The sequence below is a fragment of the Lynx canadensis genome, chromosome A1, assembly GCF_007474595.2.
Source record: "Lynx canadensis isolate LIC74 chromosome A1, mLynCan4.pri.v2, whole genome shotgun sequence".
Classification (NCBI taxonomy): domain Eukaryota; kingdom Metazoa; phylum Chordata; class Mammalia; order Carnivora; family Felidae; genus Lynx; species Lynx canadensis.
The window spans coordinates 226,227,080-226,250,086 of NC_044303.2; the positions used below are offsets into that span (position 1 = coordinate 226,227,080).

The 23,007-nt window shown below is 45.7% G+C and overlaps 1 protein-coding gene across 1 annotated transcript in view; it reads right to left on the reverse strand.

Moving 5' to 3' along the window:
• Positions 1 to 20,972, reverse strand: part of BASP1 (brain abundant membrane attached signal protein 1) — a 55,976-nt gene extending 35,004 nt beyond the window's left edge. The window contains exon 1 of the mRNA XM_030332207.1: positions 20,784 to 20,972. The gene's annotated coding sequence lies outside the window, so the exon portion shown is untranslated. The remainder of the gene's footprint in view (positions 1 to 20,783) is intronic.
• Between the last annotated feature and the right edge of the window lie 2,035 nt (positions 20,973 to 23,007).

The window sequence follows — 23,007 nt, forward strand, 5'->3', positions numbered from 1 at the left end:
CAGTTACGGCACCCGACGCAGGGCTCAAATGGACAAACCGTGCGATCATGACCTGAGCTGAAACCAAAAGTCAGACACTTAACTGACTGAGCCACCCAGGTTCCCCTTCCTCGGCTTCTTCTATGGCTAAAGGAGCAAGCACTAAACCCAATCCTCCTTTCCTAGGCATTTATCAGAACTGGACAGTCCTCATTTCAGCGGAAACATACTTAAAAGTTTACCAAAGATAACCGAAGTCGAACAGAAAGCTGGTGATGAAGAGCTTACGCTCCAACAGAAATTTCCACATACTCCTCGAGAAGTCACTGTCACAGCAATATTTGAATGCAGTTCATAACGAGTCATGTTTCCATCGCAATATCGTGTATGCCACACTTCAGATATTCATCAGAAATGGCAAACAGTTCCTGGTGCTAGAAAAGAGGATGACAAACTGGAGACAGTGTGAGGCAGGCAGAGAGATGGCAGGGACGAAGAGGAAAAGGTGAGCCGAGGTCGGATAGGAAATGGCTGTGACTCCCCTCCAGCACATTCCGAGGAGACCACGTGGGGGCCAGGCAGGCATTTTTAACTCCTCGCTTTCAAGGGTGCCACAGAAACCCCTGACCACAGAGCATCAAATGCTCAACACAGAATCTTAAGAGGTTTCTGCGCACCGTTCTGAAGCCCGACATCCATGGCCATTAACACCTAACTACACGTTTCATCAAATAAACATCAAATTATTCCCAAGATAAACATCGGTAGGTGTTAGTTGAAAGGGAAAGATGGGAGGCTCCAGCGTCTTCAGTTGCTTTGAAGTTTTATTTTGGCTTCCATAAAAACCTGGATAGCCAGCTAGGTAAATCGAGTTGGTTGAAAACAGTGATCGCTTTTCCTGTATAAGAAAGTTGGAACATGGAGAAGAACCAAGATTTTATGGAGATTTTATGGAGAAGGAAAAGTCCAGTGCTGTCATTTAAAAAAAAAAAAAAAAAAAAAGATTTCAATAAAGAGAAAAAAGAAAGGCACCTAGACCATAGAATAGGTATAATCACAAAAAAACTTTAAGTCAAAAACCAAATAAAGTGTCAACGGAAGCACCCAACTGCAAAGACAAGGACCCCCCACAAATAAGCATTTACGTAACTAAACAGTCTCTTCTCACACACACATCGTGTTGTGCACGGGTTTGGAGACACGCATGCTGACTTTAGAAAGTAACACGAGGGGACACCTAGCAAGAGTTAAGTGACAGAATCCTCACTGAAATACTTCCTTCCCCCAGGTCCACACCTGTGACGTCCGCAAGTTCAACCACAGGCTTCGGCAGTTTTCCTTCTCCATAACGAAAGCTATCCAAGTCACCAATGTTAAGACCTTTAGTTTTAATTCAGAAAACCCTTCCAGATGAGCTCACGGAAGGCTCTTCATGTCCGTAATCAGACAGCCTTATCAGTCTTTATTACAACACTTCTGATGCAGAATACTTGGCTGTTTACTGCAGTGTGGGCTGGAAGATTCCATGAACAAACTTTCAAGGTACACAGAAAAATTTCAGCTTTTGAAAATTTCAGGGGAACTACACGTAACACAGCAGTTTTTCTGATTCACAGAATTGTGATTTATTTATATCAAGACGGGGTGTTACGGATTTTTCTTAGAATATGATCTAATTAAAAGTATGCATTATTCACCACATTTGAACTACTACTCAACTTTTACATATCAGAGTCTGTGAAGACTTAATATAAATCTTTAATTTCTATTATTAATTTTTTTTAATAATGACATGAAAATTAAACTTGTAAGACAGAATCTATTTCAGAGTATATTCAGGAGTCATAATAAGTCATTTTTGCTTTTCTTCCCCAAGGCAGAATAATCCCGAGGATTAATACATTGATTCACATGGAGGAAATACTCTGGACCACCTACTGTCTGAAGCTCTAGGAAAACCACAAGTAAGCAGACAGGGCTCCCACGTCCTGTGAAGTTAAGAAATAATCATTTGTCAATCAGCCATTAGAGATTACAAGGTAGTAAAAATCAGACTGGAAACTAAAGGCTCGAGGAATGAGAAAATAATTGGTTACCAACCTTGCCCTACGTTTGTTAAGATATTAAAAAAAAAAAAATCATGTTCAAGAGTCTCAGCTCCTTCTGTAAACTATTGGCAACTTAGGAGTCAAGAGAAAGCAACACATTAGGGCAAAAGGGCCTAGATATGGAGGGAAATATTCTTATAACAAAACATTAACGGAAAAATGATCTGATATGAACAGCACTGCAAACTTACCCAATCCACGAAGAAACTCTGGAAATTAACATTTTCCAAAGTAGATGTTATCAAAACAAAAGGTTTTCTTTGTGTAGAGATACCCCTTTTCATCATATGCCACATGTAATTTCAGAGTCATTTTCAATGCGGTTCCCCCCCCCCCCAACTTGTGTTCCTAGAGATCACATCTCTCTCTGGAACGAAGGACAAACAGCACTTATACTCTGGATTCAAGAAGTTAACATCACCAGGATACAGATTTGCTGGGTCCTACAAACCAGCGTGAGTTTTTCTTAGAATCTTGAATGCGGGAGCAACAGCAATCCTTCCCTCATTCTCTCAAGAGGACTATCCTGTCCCTGCTGCAAGGCTGGCAGGAGAGGGCACCAGCTGGGGACATTTCCCCAAGAGGTCCTTCAGTGACCGTATGCTAGAGATATAAAGTATATTCTTCCTGTGTTTTAAGAACTATTTTTGGAAGGCTTTTCCTTCCACTTCTAATCCTTAAAGCACTTTGTTTTTGATGGGAATGTAAGATATCTAAACGTCTTCTCTATCTGGTAATTAAGACCTTTAAATGAAACAAAATCAATCCCGAAATTCATATTCTCAAAAGTGATATTCACATAACTCGTTAAATGGTAACCAATTGACCCCGGAATATCTCACATGGCGTGGTCAGGTGAAGGAGGTGGGTCAAGTGACATACAGTAGGACAGAGAAAGGACAGAAGTAATGACCGAGGGGTGCCTGGGTGGCTCAGTCAGGTTAAGCGTCCGACTTTTGATTTTGGCTCAGGACATGATCCCAGGGCTCATGGGTTCAAGGCCCACATTGGGCTGTGCTGACAGCACATTCTCATTCTCTCTCTCTCCCTCTCTCTCTCTCTCTCTCATAAATAAATAAATAAATAAATAAATAAATAAATATTAAAAAAAAAGTAATGATTCATCCGTGTAGTTAATTTAATGGCTATCTTCTGGCCAGTGTCTCTACCCCCCACATCTACAGACCAACACTTGTCTCATTCTAATTACTGGTGCACCTCTTTGCCTTCATCAACCGTGAGCTCCTTAAAGGAAGGAAACCGGTCTTTGCATCTCCCAGCTCATCCAATAAACAAACATTAATCCTGCAAGAGTTTAATGTGGTTTTGCCTTTTCCCACGTTGCATTTGACAGAGCAGAAAAATCCCACACGGGCTGCTCATCTGGACTGCCGTTAAAAAGCTTGGTCTTGGGGCGCCTGGGTGGCTCAGTCGGTTGAGTGTCCGGCCTCCACTCAGGTCCCGGTCTCACGGTTTGGGAGTTCGAGCCCCACGTTGGGCTCTGTGCCCGGAGCCTGCTCCGGATTCTGTGTGTGTGTCTCTCTCTCCTTCTGCCCCTCCCCCACTCCTGCTGTCTCTGTCTCTGTCTCTCTCTCTCTCCTCCAAAAATAAACAGCCATTAAAAAAAAAATTAAATAAAGGATAAATTCATCGCAAAAGCAATAGCTATATCTTTTAGCTGCATTGTTTTTTGTCTTTTTTTTTTTACTTCTGGCTGCAAATATGTGAGGCTACATCATGTGCATCTGCCCCAGTAACATATTTATAAAACAGAAATAGGACAATCTTCACAACTGACGAGGGGGAGGCGAGGCCTATACCCACAACAGCAGAAGACTGAGGGCCACATGCACGTTCCCTGGAGTTCAAAGACTTGATGGAATCCAAACATCTACAGCACTACTGCTGACTTCCTTCACGCGGGTCACATCAGAGGGTTTAAGAAAAAATACAGGATGAAAAATATCATCTAGTAAACTGCTTGGAAATACACATCAAAAGGCGTATCGATCATCCAGTCTGTGTCGTAAATTCCTGCCCCACCATCCCTACCATGTCATTCCAGCTAATTACATATTCCAAGGACAGAACCTGCAACCTGGCCTGGGCTTCCCAAGAGAACGTGAAGTTAGGGAGACTTAACAGTGTGCATCAGATAAAAAAGTACCCGCAAAGAGTTGGCCCTGCTCTTTCTGGTCTGCTAACCGATCTAAATCAAACTGGCTCGACCCTATGAGCTAGAGCTGTCCTCTCCCTTTCCCTGATGGCTGGCTCCTTTAGATGGATAAGGAGGGCCGTTCTGTACGCAGGGGTGAGGGGCGTTATGGGGAGGAGCTCACAGCTGCAGACAATGCTGCTGGCCGATCCATAACCTGAATTTATTTAAAATAAGGGGCGCCTGGGTGGCGCAGTCGGTTAAGCGTCCGACTTCAGCCAGGTCACGATCTCGCGGTCCGTGAGTTCGAGCCCCGCGTCGGGCTCTGTGCTGACGGCTCAGAGCCTGGAGCCTGTTTCCGATTCTGTGTCTCCCTCTCTCTCTGCCCCTCCCCCGTTCATGCTCTGCCTCTCTCTGTCCCAAAAATAAATAAATGTTGAAAAAAAAATTTTTTTAAAAATGAGACCATTTTCGGGGCGCCTGGGTGGCTCAGTGGGTTAAGCATCCGACTCTGGATTTCAGCTCAGGTCATGATCTCAGGGTCATGGGATCCAGCCCTGGGATGGGCTCCCCACTGAGCTTGGCACTTGCTTCTGATTCTTTCTTTCTCTCTCTCTCTCTCCCTCCCTCCCCCCTCTCTGCCCCTCCGCTGCATGCATACGAGCTCGCGCCCTCTCTCTCTCTCAAAAACAGAAGTTTAAAATGAGATGATTTCAAGATGAAATATTGATCTCATAGTATAAGTAGCAAGTGTTTAGGGTGTAAATCATGTAGGTGATACGTCTCCTCTCCCAGCTCAGCTCACAAATGTAGGCAAGAAAGATGGTCATCAACTCAACGGTAACTACACTTTTAATATGTTAGAAAACTATTACAATAAAAATTTTGCAAGTAAAATATCAATACCTAGGAACATTTTTAGAAGGAGCAAGTTGTATTGTCAGATAGTTTCCTGAAACCCTGCATCATTGTTCCCTAAATACGGTTTGCTTTGGAAATTCATTTCGCGTCGTTATAAAAAACTACAAACATTGTCTTTTAATTTAGTGAGAATCCCATGAAGAAGAGTCAGTTTTAGGAAACTAGACACAGATCCGTGAGAGATCTCAGACTTGACAGGAGGGTTTTTAACTCTCTAACCATCTCAGTTCAAAGTAAAGCATGACGCTCAGGGAGGAGACAGTGACAGTTGAACGCTGGCCATCGAGGAGTGTATGAAATGAGGAGAGAGGGGGAGTGAATCACAAATGCTGTCTTAATTGTGTACCCCCAACCCCTAAAGGAAACACTATGATTTTGGCTAAAGGTTCTTTGCCAGCTGGTTCCTGGACGTGAAGGTAAAATAAATTAACATTCTGGCATATGCCTTATGGCCCTGAAACATGCCCGTCTGTGCATCCGGCCCTTTACTGGACCACAGGTTCTGAGCTAGAAACTGACATCCAATGATGAATGGAAGCAAGTTCCTGGCTTGGCAGAATGCACGCGTTAGAATGAGTGGTTACAGCACAGAACCAGGGCTAAACTCATTTTTATTTGTTATCATCAACTAATGTGTAAAGATTTAAAACTGCACGCTCCTCTGGGGGCCTAACACATGACACTTCCCAAAGGCGGTTATGAAAATGGATTAGTCAAGCTGTTCAATAATGATGGATCCACTGCAAACCCTCGATATTCAGTGACTTGGAGGAAGGGATGAGAAATGTACCTGTAATGAGCCCCAGCTTCCACTCACTGTGGTTTATTTCTGAAAAGACTCCATAACAGAATACTATTTGTTTCCCACAAATAACACAGTTTCATTCTTCCTCGGAGGCTCTACCTAGGGAGGAAGCTTAGATGCATAAGCCATTAGTACTAATTATTCGTAATGTCTCAGGGCTTTAGAACAATTACTACTAAAGTTACTGCCTGGAAACAGAATAATTACACTAATTGGAGTTCATCAGATATTCATCTTCATAGTAAGCACAACAGATGAGGGGAAATTTACAGTGTCCATAAATGGAAGTCATTTCAACTACCAAAGGTGATTTTCAGAAGACACGGGCCCTCCATATAATATACGGTAAGCAACCTCGTCCACTGCACAAATGCGGAGGGCTAGGTTATGTATCAGAACTGTCACAGAGCACTGGTATGGGTCAACAAAACCAGTACACTCCCGCCTTCTGGTCTTTTCGTCGAGAGGGGTGGAAACATGAAATAATGCCCTCAGTTTTGATAAATGCAAAAATACAAAAACGCTAAGGGCTGCAAGAGGTGTGGGGACAGACAGGAAAGGCATCTCTGTGAAAGTGGTAACTGAAGACTACTTGGACGGTGGGAGAAAGTATATTCCAGGCAAAAGGAACAGCAGGCCAGGGCCTGCACACAGCACTAAGAGAACGGAAAGGCGGGCCATGTGGCTGGAGAACAGAGGGTAGGTGAGAGAGGACGAAGGAGTGTAAACAGAAAACTAGTGCAGGAACTTGCAGATCAGTAGGATTTTCATATTTTATTGTCGGTGGACCAGAAAATCATGATATAAAGTCTTAGGCAGAGGGATGTCATGCTCAGATATACAAGAGTATTAGGGCAGTAATCAAGGAGAGGGATAGAAGCTTCTATGAGGTTCATGGCTTAGAGTAGAGGGCGATGAACATAGTGAGATAACGATAAGGTACACCAGTCACCAGAAAGAGCCTAGTTTTCCAGAATGAGTGGAAAAAGGTGATGCTGACCAAGAAAGTGAGCCACTAAATGCGAACCGTGGACATTAGCTTGAAAATAAATGTTGCATAGGGACACCTGCGTGGCTCAGTTGGTTAAGTGGCCAACTTCGGCTCAGGTCATGATCTCGCAGTCCGTGAGTTCGAGCCCTGCATCAGGCTCTGTGTTGACAGCTCAGAATCTGGAGCCTGCTTCTGTTTCTGTGTCTCCCTCTCTCTCTGCCTCTCCCCCATTCGCACTCTGTCTCTCTCTCTCTGCCTTTCAAAAATGAATCAATGTTAAAAAAAATTAAAAAAAAAAAGAAAATAGATGTTGCATAAATTAAAGAGTTAAAATTAAAAATTCTATTACTTACAGCAATTTTATGCAGAAAGTAATTTACCACTTATAATCCTTTATAAAAATATTAAATAGTACCAACTCTCAATTATTTTAGGACCTGTGGTTTATCTGGTGTAGTAAAACTGAATTGTTATACTCAATTTAGTGGTGGATCAACGAGGTGATATTTTATTGCTGCCGTTAACACAACATGACGTGACCTGAAAGTTGAAACAGAAAAAGCAGTAGTTGAACTACTTGATGGGACACCCTCAAAAGTTGCAAAATTGGTTTTTTAGAAAGAGTCTCTCAAAAGCGTTAAGCATAGGCATATACCCACATGCACATGTGCTGAAAATGCCCCTCAAGAAAATCCCTTAAGTATCACTACTTGTTTTGTTGCTTGGAGAGACCCCGAAATGTATTAGGCTTGATGTCTGCAGTCATCAAAGACATCATATGATTCCTGACACTTGCTACTTTCCACTCCCCAGCGTCCCACTATAAGGCAAACTTTCCAGCAAAACTCAAATGGCCCCGCCCACACTTGCCTTTGTTAAAACTCCCATCTCCTAACGTCTCCATCCATCAAAACCTGCCCCTTGGTGACACTGTGTGTGGTGAATTCCTACCAATAAGCCTTGATGCTAGTGGAGGATTTTCAACTAGCCTAGGCATCCCATCTACTCTTTCGTCTAGAACAAGGTCTCTGCCATTGCCACTGTTGGTAGATTTTATAAAGGGGGGGGGGGGGGGGGATCATGGGAGGGGCAGAGGGAGAGAGAATCCCAACCAGGCTCCGTGCTCAGCCTGGAGCCTGATGAGGAGCTTGATCCCACAATGCTGGGCTCAGGACCTGAGCCAAAATCGAGAGTTGGATGCTCAACTGACACCCAGGCGCCCTCAGGATTGGCAGATTTTAAAGAGGGCCTCCCCAAAATAACTCCATCTTCACCTACTCGACAGTAGCTAGTTCTTCACATCGTACTCACTAAGTGAATCTTTCTCTCACTCCCTTTGTTCACTGTCTGGTGATATTTGGGTATGTGGCTACCCAAGTGGGAAAGCCTTCGGGCAGAGGGAAAGAAGGAGAATATAATGCTAGAATGAAAACCGGGCTTCACCACGTATCGATGCTTACTGGTTGACGGCAACCGCCTAGAGACTGTGTTGAGAGGGATTCCAAGGCCTCTCGTACCCGTGTCCGTCATGAGTACAACAGAGGGAACAGTACCTGCACGCACTCTTGGCCATCCCCCGTACAAGGGAGCCACAGAAACCTGACTCTGGATCTCATACAAGGTTTGATTGTTTCCAGTGATGCGAATCCTGGGGAAATTAACTTCTCTGCATCTCATATCAAATGGAGGCACTTATGTTTGCCCCACGTGGATTGGTGGGGACCAAGCCAGGGGCTCAAATACCATTGATTCTCTCCACTCTCTTCTTGGGGGCAGGGACAAGTGAAAAACCTTTTCGCCCAGGACTTTCCAAAGTTCACTATAAACCACCTTTCCTAATATCAAGCATGAGTTGTTAGGGGTTGAGTTGTGTTCCCACAAAATGCACACGTTGAAGCCCTAACCTCCAGTACCTGAAAATGTGACTATGTTCGGAGACGGGGCCCTTAAAGGGGTCATTATATGAAAATGAGGCCATTAGGGTGGACCTTGTGCTTACAGATCAGGAAGAGACGTCAGGGATGGCTGTGTGCACAGATACGAGACCACATGAGGACACAGCAAGAAGGTGGCTGGCTATCTGCAAGCCAAGGAGAGACTTCAGAAGTAACCAAACATGCCAACACCTTGGTCTTATCCTTCGAGCCTCCATAGTTACGAGAAAATCAATTTCTGTTGTGAAAGCCATGTAGTCTGTGGTATTGTGTAATGGCAGCCCGAGCAGACCAAGACGGGAACAAGGCATTGGTGTCTTCCACCGCTTCTATTACTACATATTTGTTTCCCCACCTGTCCTGTCCCTTCTCTTCCTCCTCTCGTGCACTATTTCCCTCCCCCCAACACTAGGAGGAAGCAGCGGGGCTCAATGACAAGAGGTCATTGACTGTTGACCTACAAGACAGTTTCGCGTACTTTTTGTACAAGGGGAATCCAGACGCTCCTAGAAACAGAAGGGAGTGGTGTTCCCCTCTCTCCAACCAGAAACATGGCTGCCAAACGACCGTACAAAAACTCCAAGTATAGTCATCGCCTCCTTTTCGGAAGCATTTTACAAACTTCAAGATTTAACAAGTTAACGCCACTGCCCACAAATGCCACCCCCACGCCCTCAAGATTGGACTGTTTAACTAGGTAGGGAGATAGTTCGATATGTTCTCAGAATCAGATTTAGATGCAAATGCCAATTAAACCTCGCACTGACCACTGTGCCTTCCGGTGTTCTAAAACATTTGTGTCAGCAGTTGGGTCATTTCTCTGCCAGGTAAACTATGCAAACAGTGGCTAACATGCCAGGGCCTGCTGGGTTTGCCACGCTCCGTGCAGCTAATGCGAACACTGTCTAAATGCCCTAAGGGTTTGGGTTGGGTTTTACAGATCTATCTCCCCCAGGTTACACCCTCTTCCAATAGGAATCATGCCCTGCTCAAAACTGGCTTGAGCTTTTTTGACTCCCCTTAGAAACAGCAGCAACATTTTTTGCAATATTACATCATTCTGGACTCCTTTGCCCTTTATCTGAGATTCTTGGCTACCTCACTAGGCAGAAAGCCCAGCCAATGGGGATCAATACAGGCAAGGGGACTGCAAATAGTAGCTCCTGGACTGAAGAAGGCAAGTTAAAGGGGAGGCACGAGTCCATTTGTCCTAATTGGCCAACCGCTCCCTTGAACGATTACCTGTTCTCCTTAACCCTGTTGTAGTATTTGTTGCTAGAAGCAAGGATACAGTCCGAGACTGTGTTACTATTCGTTGCACTAAAGTTCAAAGTGCACCAAAGTGATAGTTTGTAAGCAGGAAGGGCTCATCAACAGGGTTGTTTCGGTGACTGAGGGGGGGCAATGTGAAGCCTACTGACATTTAGATACACTTTTTTTTAAAAACATCACCTTTTGTTACATCCCCTGCACCCAGAATTAGTAGAAAGTTGAATGTAAGATCTTAGCAATATTCAAGAGAACTCTTTTCCCACTGAGTTTATTCCACTTAAACCTACCACTCCTACCTTAGTGAAATCATGGGTTATAATTCCACTGTATAGTTACTTCTCTCTTCGTGGTGGCCAGTTGGGGTCTCCTAAGATGACCACCCACCCAGGAGACGTTAGGACAGATGAAATCAAACCTAAGCTCTCTGCCTGGTGGAAACAAAACTAGTTAGAATCAAAAGGGTGAAAGGGAATGGAGCGAGCCATTAATGTTTTTGACTCTTGCACCCACGAGACCTTCAATGAGACTTTCCGTTCATTAGTCAGCCATTAGATTGGATGAGGGAGAAGAAGAACATTCAGATGTGAGTCACATGAAGAAACACACACCTGGGAAACCATTCCTAATCACGTATTAACAACCTGGTGGTGAATATTGCTACAAACACCTGTTACTATTTGTCTGAAAACCAAACACTGGAAATTCTAGAACGAGGTTTCCAAAGTCCAGTTGGGTGAGCCCTGGGAATTCAAGTCTTGAGGTCTCAACAAAAGATCACCAGGGTTACTGAGGAAACCCTGGGTGCTACAGTAAACCTCCAGTCAACAGGGTGTTATTCACTGGGGTTAGGTGATCACAAGAAGCCCCAGGAGCTATTGTCACCACCAACTGCTGAGATTCTTTCTTTTTTTCCTCAGGAAAATGAGTCATTCAGAGATTTCAGACCACCTTACTTAACCATATTATGTCTTTAGTAAATTCCCAAGTGGTCACATCACCTTATCCTACCTTCCTGAGGAAATAAATACAGGATAAAGGAGGAAATAAAGTGATCTCCCCCCTTCCCACCTACAGATCACGGATTTCTCTAGATTGTTCTTTCCCGGAATCATCTCAAATATGCCTGAGACAAATACAGACGCTGTTATTCTGTACTGACACAGCTGAGAACATAGGTAAAGGTCAAAGACAGCAAACATTCCTCCAGCCCCTACTGTTTTCAGGACAAGCTCAGAGAAGCTTATGACAGTACAAAGACACGAGACCTTTCTTCTAAATATCCTTAAGAAATAGTGATGTTCTTACAGTTGCTACCTGGTTGCTGTTGCTTTCCTTTTTGATACATTATTTCCCCCAATTAGATTTGTTACCGCTTAACTTGGCTGTTGAATTAGTCTCTGTGGTAATGGTGGTTTAAAGACCTGTCAACAGGTAATCAAAATCACTTTGCCAAGCAATCCAGGAAACTTGTAATTTAGAAAGCTCAACCAGGAAAGGCTGTTCTCTACCATCTATCTCTTCATAACCTTCAAGAAGAAATTTTAATTTGGATTTATTTGAGGACCAGGTTTCTGACCTACAGGACTATAAGAATTAAAAGCCGTCTAAAAACTGTGAAGTCACTTATTTACTGCAGGCTTCCCTGGAGAAATATAAACTCATCAGACTCATTCTCCACTTACTGAAATGTCCAAATAGATCACTTTAAATATGAAATGAAAACCGTATCTCGCCAAAACTAAGCTCACCGGCTTCTCCGCGTGCAAACGCACATACAGCATTTACACTGCTCAAATAAGTTTTCAAGTCTGGCCAAAGTGTTTTCACAACCTCAGTACTTAATTACATTCCACTTTTAATGACTGCTGCAGAAACTTGCCGCGCTTTGAAATCCTCTAAATCGGCCCAAACACTGTTAATGGCGATTGTAAAGAAAAAAGATGAAACCTCCTGCTTTATGCAGCTCTCAAACCAATAAGCCAGATAACACTAGTAATCAGCACGAAGGCTGCTGTCCATCCGTTCTCTACAGCACTGCTCACTGGAGCTTCCAAGAGACTCCTGAGTGAGTCTTGCTTGACTGTTCCACTCACTCTGCAGCCCCCAAATTAGTGCAGAGCCAACTGGATTTCTTCTCAAAGGAAACAAAATACCCCCAACCCTGCACCACTGCTCATTTCAGGAGGAAAACGCAGATACGACACCAACATTTCATTTTATGAGTAAAGTTATTTTAATGCATGCCATAAATGCTTTGGCATGTGAAGGAAGTCACGTCCTATAATGCAAGAAGAGAGAGAAGTTGAGGGGGAAAGATGGCACGTAGAGAAAGCAGGTGGTACCTGAAGACAAGGGGCTCACGTGGTCTGTCGAAGGCGGAAGAGGTTCCTTCTGCAGAGGAGGGGAGAGAGGGCAGCAGCGAGAGACATACAGGATGCAGAGTACATTTTCACAAAATGGTACCAGGTTAAAAGAATGGCAGGAATTTAAGTTGCAGACATTGAGTAAGAGTTTGACTCAATTCCACACAAGGGAGAGGCGGCAGGAGTGAGGCTTTATTGGGAAATAACCTGGTTTTCCACTCAGCCACTAACCAGCTCATGAGACCTTGAGTAAGCCACTGACTTTTCTAAGATCCTCTCGAGTTCCAAAATAAGTGTTTTTGGTCATGAGCTTTCAAACCTTCTGTTGGAATGACACAAGTTATTTACAGAAGACTGAGGTTGTGGTTAGGATGGTATTTAAAAGCAGCCACCAATTTTCTGTAAATGAATCCTGCCTGGAGGCAGAACGAAAATGGGTTGGCAACGTTAGGACTTTAGTTTGTCTCTAATCAGGCAACCAACAACATAGCAGGAAGGGGGTCGAGTAGCATCGCTGATTAGTACCACGAAGGTAGGATTACAGGTAAGGCATCTGAGTGATTACTTTCACTTGTGAAGTGCAAGGAGGAAAGTGAAGGGGCCAACCAAAGCCACATTCATTCAGAGTCCTCATTAGGGGTAGTTGCCATCCCCCTCCCCCTCCTCCCCCCTCCTCCCCCTTCCCCACCCCCTCGAAAAGGATGGCTTGAGGATATCAGTCCATATTCACTAGGATAAGAAGCACTTCTAATCTATAGGTCGCTTAAGGTATTACTGATTAAAACATTTATTCCACATTGTATCTCTATGATAAGCAACTTTTCATTGAAGAACTTAGTACAACTCTCTCTGTATGAACACTGAAGATCTTAATATGTTAGAAGGCTACCCATGTTATCCCATGTCCATTGGACATAAGATAAAATGGCCAAGGCTTATGGGAAATACAGTGTAGTGCTGGACAGAACAGGGCCATCAGACATGGATCTGGAATATAGGACTTCCTATTAGCTCTACAATCTTTTCTCTTTTTTAATGTTTATTTATTTTTGAGAGAGAGCATGAGTGGGAGAGAGGGGAGAGAGGGGGACAGAGGATCCGAAGCGGGCCCCGCACTGACAGCAGAGAGCCCTATTCAGGGCTCGAACTCATGAACTGTGACATACGACCGGCACCGAAAATCGGGTGTTCAACCGACTGAGCCACCCAGGCGTCCCTAGCTCTGCAATCTTATGTGTATTATTCAACCCTCCATTTTTCATTTATTCATAGGCAAAATGCATCCTACAGTTTGTTTGAGGGGATAAAATTCAGTTAGAGTGTAGGATGTACAAGAAATATTCACAAGTGTCCAATCTCATCCTGTAGCGTCTCTAGATTAAACCAAAACAAATCAAAACAAGACTTCACAGAGGCAAGTTTTCAAAAGCTACAACACCCATATCCAAAACCTCTTGGTAAAGTAAAATATAATTTCCCTCCTAAATCCGTAAGGTTCAAAAAGCTGTTAAAAAAAAAAAAAAAAAAAAAAAAAAAAAGCTATTTAGAAAAGGATTTAACCAAAATGGAAATGACTTTACCTTCACCCAACAGCAAAACTCAGTCTCCAGAAGGTAAAACACAAATCACCTTGGGCAGATCTTTGAATTAAATGCCTAAAAGGTTCAAACTGAATCTAGGACCGACCCCTCAAACCCAAATATCTGAAACTCCAAAGAACTTCCTTTTTTGTTTTTAAGAAGCCAGGCTGACTAAGGTGTCTACGGGGATAATTACATAATTCAGTCAACAGGTAACAATACCTTTACAGTCCCGCATAATTGAAGCTTCGGTTTTACTCCTGGCAACGGGGTGGTGGGGATGTGGTTAAGTGTATACCTTAGAATTTTAAATATCGAGATTGGTTTATACTAATCTTAGTACCAATGATTAAGACGCTCCTTTCAACTGCAAACGAAGGCGTCTTGATTCAGGACACAACAAAACCGCGTGCTTTCAGGAATCTGAATGAATTATGTCTATTCCCCAGGTGATACAGTTTTGCCCTGATCTGAACATATCTAAACAGTAAGCCTTTCTTTGAAGGTCTCTGAAATCCCAAGGACTTTCTCCCCCCCCCCCCCCATTTTAATACCAGTTGTGGAGGCTGGGGTTGTGCTGATTTACCCACTCTGGGCTTTTGAAACCAGTTAAGCGTCCTGGCAACATGTTCAAGGTATCATAGCTATACCTGGAGGATGTTTCTAAACCACGTAGTTCTGTGTTCTACCAACTCCTGTCCAAGGCGCCACCGTCAGCTTGTTTTGCGATGATGGCCTCTTTGAAACAAGCGTGTAAGTCGCTGACACAGAGCATGAAGTAAAGAAAGCTGGTTCTTTCACCACTTTATGGTGAATGTGCTTTACAAAGACTTGCAGAAGCGCGTCGGTGGCTGAGTTGGTTAAGTGCCCGACTCTTGATTTCAGCGCAGGTCATGACCTCACAGTTCCTGAGTTCGAGCCACGCTGGGGCTGTGCAATGACAGTATGGAGACTGCTTGAGATTCTCTCTCTCTGTCTCTCTCTCTCTCTCTCTCACTGCCTTCCTCCCCGACTCGTGCTATCTAAATAAATAAATAAAACGGATTTTAAAAAAAGACATGCAGAATATGTGAGGCCGTGTTGTAAGTGTCTGACAATTTCACTTAATCCTTACAAAAACTCTAGATGTAATCCCCATTTTAGAGATTGAGGCACAGAAGCGAAGCAATTTGCCAAAGGCCACACAGCTCGTAAAACGGTTGAGACAAGATTCTTCAGCCAGGGAATCTGGCCCCGAAGTCCAATTCTACCACACCTAGCCCTCCAAATCATGCTTTTCTAAATACCACAGTCCCTACACAAGGTACAAACAATGGCTGAAATCTATTTATTTCAAAGAGAAGTTTAAAAAACACACCAATGAAACCCAGTCCTCTCTAAAATGAAGGGAAAAAGTCAATTCAGAAACAAGTTCACAAAATGTTTAAGTGATAAGAAGGAAATACTGCGTAAATGCTTTGCCTGCCCCACTAAACACCATTTTTCTCTATTATCTTGAGAGGTTTCCTTATGCCCTGGGCCCCTGTTTGTGCTTGCAGATGGTTTCTATTTCTAAATCTCTAAAGCTTTCAGGAATTTATTCCTAGACTTTGAAACCTGCCCACTTGCAAACCTCCCCTCACCAACGGCCTTGGCACGTCAAAAAACTCTCTACTGCCTTTGGAAAGCCTGATTTTTAAAGCTATTTAAGTTCTCAGGTTGCAGAAGAAGGAAAAGGCACTATGAGTCTCTCTGTCCATGCCACCCCATTCCCGACTTCCAGAGGGAAAGACAGAATGCGGTTTAATCAATGTCAAGGCTTGTGTCTTCTCATATTTACACTTTAACTGTATCCTGGTAAGAATTTGATTCTATGTGGTCACCTCTTACTCTTGATAAGGTTCGCTGGACAATCTTCTCATAGGACACTTACCTAGATGTCTGTCTTTAATAGTGGTGTAGGGAATGGTATTTAGCAAAAAAACTTCCTTTGGCTGGCTGGGAGCTTCCGTGGGTTTTAGAACTACCCCTCTATTTTCTCAAAAGAATTTAAATGCCACCTCTTGAGTTATATAAGCAACTATGGGAAATTCAATGAGTGTGGCTACCCTGGCTTAATTCAATCCACTTTGGGGCAAATTCCCAGGGTCTCATTAAATCTCAAATATGTACATGTATGAAGACAGTAGTTGGGAATTACGATATTTGAGCAACTTTGAAATTGAAATATCCAATTTCTAACTGAATACACTGAACCCCTCAGGTCTTGATTAATCAGCACGGAACAAAAATACAGCTCAATATACAGAAATTAATTAGGGATGTCAATCACATGGACTGTGTTGCAACTGCAGACTGAGAGGTCAAGAAGCCACAAAGAGCCAGCCACCGTGCCTGTGCGCTTTTTAGACTTACGTGTGGTCCTTATTGTGGCAAGAAAAATAAGAATTATCATCCCAATTTTACAATTGAAGAAAGTGAAATTCAGAGAGGCTTGAATAATTTGCCCACAGTGGTTTAACCAGTGTCTAGAGATTTTTCAAACCCAGTTACTTTCCGCTGTGTCTTAGGAAGCCTCCCCCAAATGCACTATTTTCTCTTAATAAATAAATAAATAAATAAATAAATAAATAACTAACAATTGTGACTATTCACAACCTCAAAGCTATCTCCTGATTATGTATCTACCATAATTAAGCCAAAGAGTAAAGTTCACGTTGTATGGGGTTATCTAAAGAACTGGGATAAATGGAAAGGATCCAGTTGAGTCGAGAAAACTTGATGAGAGATTCTGCACCCAATTTCCCAAGAACTTCAACTTGTCTATACACTCAGTGTTCCCTTAGCAGTTACCTGGCTTCCAGTTCACCAGCTAAAACGATCATGAAGAAGATGTTAACCTTTTGATAAAGAAAGTGTAAAATGAGCAGGTCAGCTACATGGAAGAAAGAGGAAGGCCCAAGCGAATCAGAGCATTTCTTTCAACAGAACCAGACACCAAAAGCAATTACTTCTGACACACAATAGTTGACAGGCCTTTGGGGGATGTTTTTCAAAACCAAATTGTACAAGAGATCAGAAAAAGAAGCCAGAACAAGTTTACAAATCCTTTATTTAGTAAGCATTGTTTATTACAACTTTTAATGTTCACTAATGCTCCATGTGAGTTCGTAAGCCTGTAAATGAACATCTCAATTTAAGATGTTCAATTCAATTCATTGGTTTTACCCTGCTAGGCACTGGGAATGGGCTTCTTCAGACACTAGCTAGGCTCCCCCTTTCACCTACGTATTTAGAAAGACCAAAAATGGATCATTTTCCAAACGTCAGTATGAAGCACTGTACAATAACTAAACTAGTTTAGTTTCATTTAATAAGATTTTATTTTATAGCACGCGTACATATATATACATATGTGTATATGTGTGTGTGTGTATATGCATATACACATGTGCATATACAGGACACCGCAATTGCTTTAAAAATTAGGTTTGGATTTTGCAAGTTTTTGCAAAACGACAGTGAATAACACAGGCATCCATTTTACAGTGACCAAATCTCCCCCAAACGTAGTGAGTTTTTCATACTCTACTTATCGTGACTGTGGAATAAAAATGGTTTTTAAATTGTTCTTAATGTGAATTTGTTTTCAAAAACACAAAAGCCAAAGAGAACACATCACATCTTAGACTATAACATGGTTTGTTCTAGCAAATCCAGTAAGATTAGAAAGATGCCTCCAAGGACAGAGTGGAAGCCCTCAGGGCTCTCGCAGTGGACATTCAAATTAGGGTGACCCAGCAGGAGAGAAGGTTCTCCCCAGCATGCCATAATGAGAGGATGAGCAAAGTTAAAGACAAAAATGCCACTGTCTGCTATGGTTATTGTTGGCGCATTTTGTCCAAAGGCCCATTAGCTCCTTTTCTCCACCTGCTAAGGACTGTCAAAAAAACTAGCCGGATAAAAGAATAAGGTAACTGATTATTTTTTCAAATTCAGCTTAAAAATGATCTCACTGGAAAACCCATGACTCACTGAATTGGGGGCATACTGGAATACACTTGCTATCAAATCCCATCTGTATTCTAACTCACCTCTCCCTCAAAAGCATAACCTTAAGGAAAAAAGAAAAGGAAGAAAAAAAAAAAAAAGATAGCCCTCTAAACCATAATAAGCTGCTCAATACTAAAGACTAGAGACAGTACCAGCCCTATCAAGTACACACCCTCATCTATTAAACGTGGTCAATATCAATATCCTTTTATTAAAAGGAACAAAAGAGAAGACTTCCATTTTCCTGCCACATGCTGTCCTATCAGGGTGTACTAAGAATACTTAAACATAAATTCTTTTAAGTATAACGGGCTATTGCGAAAATACAGTATTTAGCTATTTTATATCCATAAGTCACTTTTTGGATGGTAGAATAAAGAAGCCCAAAAAGAAATCTAAATGACCATAATCTGGTTGTTACATCATTGTTAAGAAAATCGGCACCAAAGGTATATGTATCATGGCTTCTGCTGGAAATTGACCAAAAAAAAAAAAAAAAAAAAAAAAGGAAGCATTATGAATTCAATCGACCATCTTCACCCCTGCAGCCCCAGTAGCCTTCTTCCTTCTTCCTGCCCTATCAGTGATCTGCATCTCTGTGGGGTTGGCCTTTTGGGGTCCCTAGTAAAACAATGAGGCAGGAATCAAGAGAAAACACAGGGTTAGGATTCTGACAAGGTAACCATTTTCTCTGCCTTGGGTTTTGTAGGCCATCTTGTTCCTATAAACGCCAGAATGTCTTAATTTCTCCCAAGTAGTGACACTAGGGGCAGATAGCCACTGTTAGTTTTGAGGCCAATGTCCCTTAATGAAAGGACCAGGAGCAAAAATCTGTCAAATGGTTAATTGATGCAAATCGAGGGCCACCATCACTGCGGTGCAATATGTTGCAGAAAAGAGAACAATGGACAGTACTAGAAAGGAAAAGAGCAGTATTCGGTCATTAAAATATTTAATCCACAGTTTGCTCTCATCACCAAGGATAATCTTTACTTTTCGTCAACTGAGATCGCTAAGAAAGCAAAAGATGAAAGATAACCTGGAAAAGAAGAAACATACACACAGAGGGGATAAAAGAAAAACTGTCATTTGGGTCCAAGGATTTCACGCAACATTTAGGGCAAACGCCTTTGTTCCTCGGCTTCGGAAGGGAGTGGGTGGGTGGGTGATGGAGAGATCAGATGGGGCTGCCGGGGCCCTCCACACCCTGCTCTCCGGCGCATGCGCGAGGCCAAGACAAAGGAATAGGTAATTACAGTCCCGATTCATTCATTTTGCCCGCAGTACCAAGGATCTGCTAGCCCTGGCTGGAATCCCGGGGAGGCCGATCCACACCCCTACAGCAAAACGACCACCTCGATGCTACTGTTGGATTTTAACCCGCGAGGTAGTGGCCTCGAGGGAGATCGAGGTGTGTCAACCCCGTTCAAAGGCACTAAAATTGCACCCCTGAGCGCTGTGCTGATTTCAGCAGGGTGAAAATTACACAGGCACAGGCTGTCCAAGGAGTTCGTTTCAAGGCGGAAATGTCTCTGGGGAAGCAGATAAGGAGCTCAGCCGAGCATTCGATGAATATTCATGAAAGAATGCGGTTTGTAGCCGCGCGCTGTGTGTGCGGTCGCATCCAGGGACTCCGCATTTTTTTTTTTATTTGTCGGGGGAGGGGGAGGGGGGGCGTGGGGACGGAGACAGGAACCGGGCGTCGGGTTTCAGCGTTAGCGCTTTCGGCAAGACCTGCTGAACCCCAAACCTTGGCTCACAGCGGAGCCGGGCCGTGGGGGGACCGCGCGCTGTCAGGTCCGCGCTCACACTCTCCCGGCCCGGGCCGCGAGGGTGGAGGCGAGGCGCCCCGGGCATCTCTGCACCGAAGCCTCGCAAAAAAATAAAATGCTCCGAGATGGCCCACAGGTTAGCGGGAAGGCAGTTCGGCCACGTCCGAGGCGGGGGGGGGGGGGGGGAGGCTTTGATCCGCTCAGAGGTGCTTCGGCGGGCACGTTGTCGTGTGAACCTCGCATTCCTTGGCCACCGCAGGCCAGGATTCAGGAGTCCCCCGGGGTCAAGGAAACCCATTTGCTGAACCAAAGAGCCACCTCCTTCCTTGGGATCACACCAGATCCCCGTGTTCTTTCTCCCCCTACTCCCGCCCCACCCCACCCCCACCCTCCATCTCTCGCTGCTGCGCCCCTCTCTCCCAGCGCTCCCTCCCGGGCTGCGACTGGTTCCGATGACAGATACGCTCCCTTCCGCCCCACAAAACCGTCTCCTCGGGACTCGGTGCGTTTAAAGGGTTTCCCATTCGGCAATTTCCTCCTTCACGAGCAGCTGGCTCCCGCTCGCTACCCACCCCGCATCTCCCGTCTACCAGACTCGCCACCCCCGCACCTTCCCACCCCGCGAGAGGCTGAAGCCACCCACTTCGGGGGGCCCCCCCATCACCCCACATCCCCGAAGTGCGACGGGAACCTCGCGGAGGGTCCCCCGCGCTGGGCGCCGTCTAACGAGGCCCGCGGCGCCCCACGCCCCCGGCCGCGGCGCCGAGAGAACAAAGGGCCTCGAGGTGGGGCGGGGGCGAACGGAGGCCCCCGGGCTGCCGGCGCCCCGGGTCCGCGGGGGCGGCGGGGCCGCCGGGGCGCGCCTCCTTACCGGCTCTGGGTGCCTGTGCCGGCCCTGGGTGAGCGCGGTGCCGCCGAGGGGCCCGGGTCGCAGGCGTCGTCCGGCCGGTGCCTGGCCGCTGGCGGAGGCTCTCTCCCCGGCTCGACGGCGGAGCCCGGAGCGAGGAGCGAGTTGGAGCGCTGCCGCCGCCGCCGTCGCCGCTGCCGCTACTGCCGCCGCCGCCGCCGCTGCAGCCTCTGCATTTCTCGCGCTCGCGCTCCCCCTCCCCTTCCTGCCCAGCGCCCTCCCCCGGCGCGTCCGCCCGCCCAGCCTCCCTCCTCCCGCGTACCCCGCCCGCCTCCCTCCCCTCCCTTCCCCTCCATCCCGGGCCCCGCCCGCCTCCCCTCACCTCCCCTCCACCCCGTCCCCTCCCCGCGTCCCGGTGGTCCCCTTTCCCCTTCTCCTCCCCTCCATCCCGCTGTCCCTCCTGCCAGTCTCCATCTGCCCTGCACGCGGGCTTCCCACTCCCTCCCCACCTCCCTCACCCTACCCTACCCTCCTCTCCTTTGCCGCGCCCCCCCCCAACTACCACACCCCGCGCCGCCTCCCCTCCCCCGCCGCGCCGGGGCTGTCTGCGGGCACCTCTCTCTCTCTCTTCTCCTCTTTTCTCTCTCTCTGTCTCTCTCGGTCCTTTGGAATGGGTGGATAGGAAGTGCTCGGCCTCTCGCTCAGACTTCAGGGGCTGCGTGGCGGTGGTGAATGACGCCCCCTGCCACCTGCTACCCTTCTCAGCACCCCAATCCCGCTCGCGCGCGACGTCCGCCTGGGATTCCGATACCTGGACGGGCAGTGAGGTTGGGGGTGACCTGCCGAACCCCCTCAGCCCATCGAGACAGAGGTCCTCGGGGTTGAGGGAGGCTGCCAACGGCAGGCAAGTCCGGGCGGCGCCCCCCGAGGACCAGGCGCGCTGGGCGAGGCGGCTCCTTCGCACGCTGGGCTGAGCCCGGAGCTCCGCGGCTGGGGACTAGCGACGCCGCCGAGGTCCGCCTTGGGGGGGTTGGGCAGCGTCGTCCCTGCGACCGTGCTCTCGGGACTTGGGAGAGGAAGGAGAAAGGACAAGAGCCCGAGGGAAGGAACCGTCGGTGTTTCATGTCTGTTCTTTAAAAGAGGCAACCAGTTCTCGGCAAGACTGGGTTAGCCGAGGCAACCGGTGCAGTGCTGCCTAGAAGCGCACAGGTCAAAGCCACGGCCAAGCCGTGTCGGGGTGCCCTGAGGCACCGCCACTTTCACACCGGGACATAAAATAACCACCAGCGTGGGGAGGTATGCCCACCTTGCTTCTCTGTTGGCCAGAAGCAAATGCAAAACATAACGGGACAACGCTTACAACCGCAGCTCTTTCATTAGACAAAAGCCAATTTTACCTTCCCGCAACCATCCGAACCTTTGGAACTTTTATTTGCGGCATTTTGGCGCCCTCTGGCTGTGCTCGGATTGCTTTCACGTTTGCCCACCTCCAGGTAGAGCGAAGGATGGAGCTGGGAGTTGTCCTTGAGGGTGGATCTGCCCTCCTGACCCGTGCCTAGATTTGGGGGTTGGGTTGTCCTCCAAAATCGAGGCGACGAAATGCAACCGTATCTTCAAAGGGAGGACGCCAAAGGCAAGTGCATCTGCATTCGACTGGGGAAAGGTAAGTCCGGGTAACAGGGAAAAAACTTGTTAGAACTTCACTATATTTAAATTAAGCAGAGTGTCAATGTCAACCCAATACTATAGGTCGCTAGAGGCTATGCAGGTAACCGCTAGACGACCGTACTGCACAGGTAGTTACGGTTCATGCGCGGCCACGACAGATAAAACGCGTGCAAGCTGGAAATGTTCGCATTTTAACCAAAGGGCGTAAGAAAAAGTGGCAATTTTGTTTCTATGTGGTTTTTTTTTCCTTGCTTTCCTTTTTTTTCTTTTTCTTTTCTTTTTTTTTTTTCTTGCCATTGAAGTGAAATAGCAAAGAAGTAACTATAGTTCAAGAACGGGGTGGAGCGGATTACAACTAGGGTTGCCTCCAAAGCATTTTATATATTTGAACATTTATGTTCAATAATTGAGTATGTTCAACCTATGCCCCTTATTCCGGAACATCATCTATGAGGCCGTATGCAGGGTTTCTCAACCTCCTGTTTGAGATGGGTAATTTTTTGTTTTGGATAGGGGCAGGGCTGTCCTGTGCTCTGTTGGATGTTTAGCATTATTGCTGGCGTCTACCTACTAGTTACCA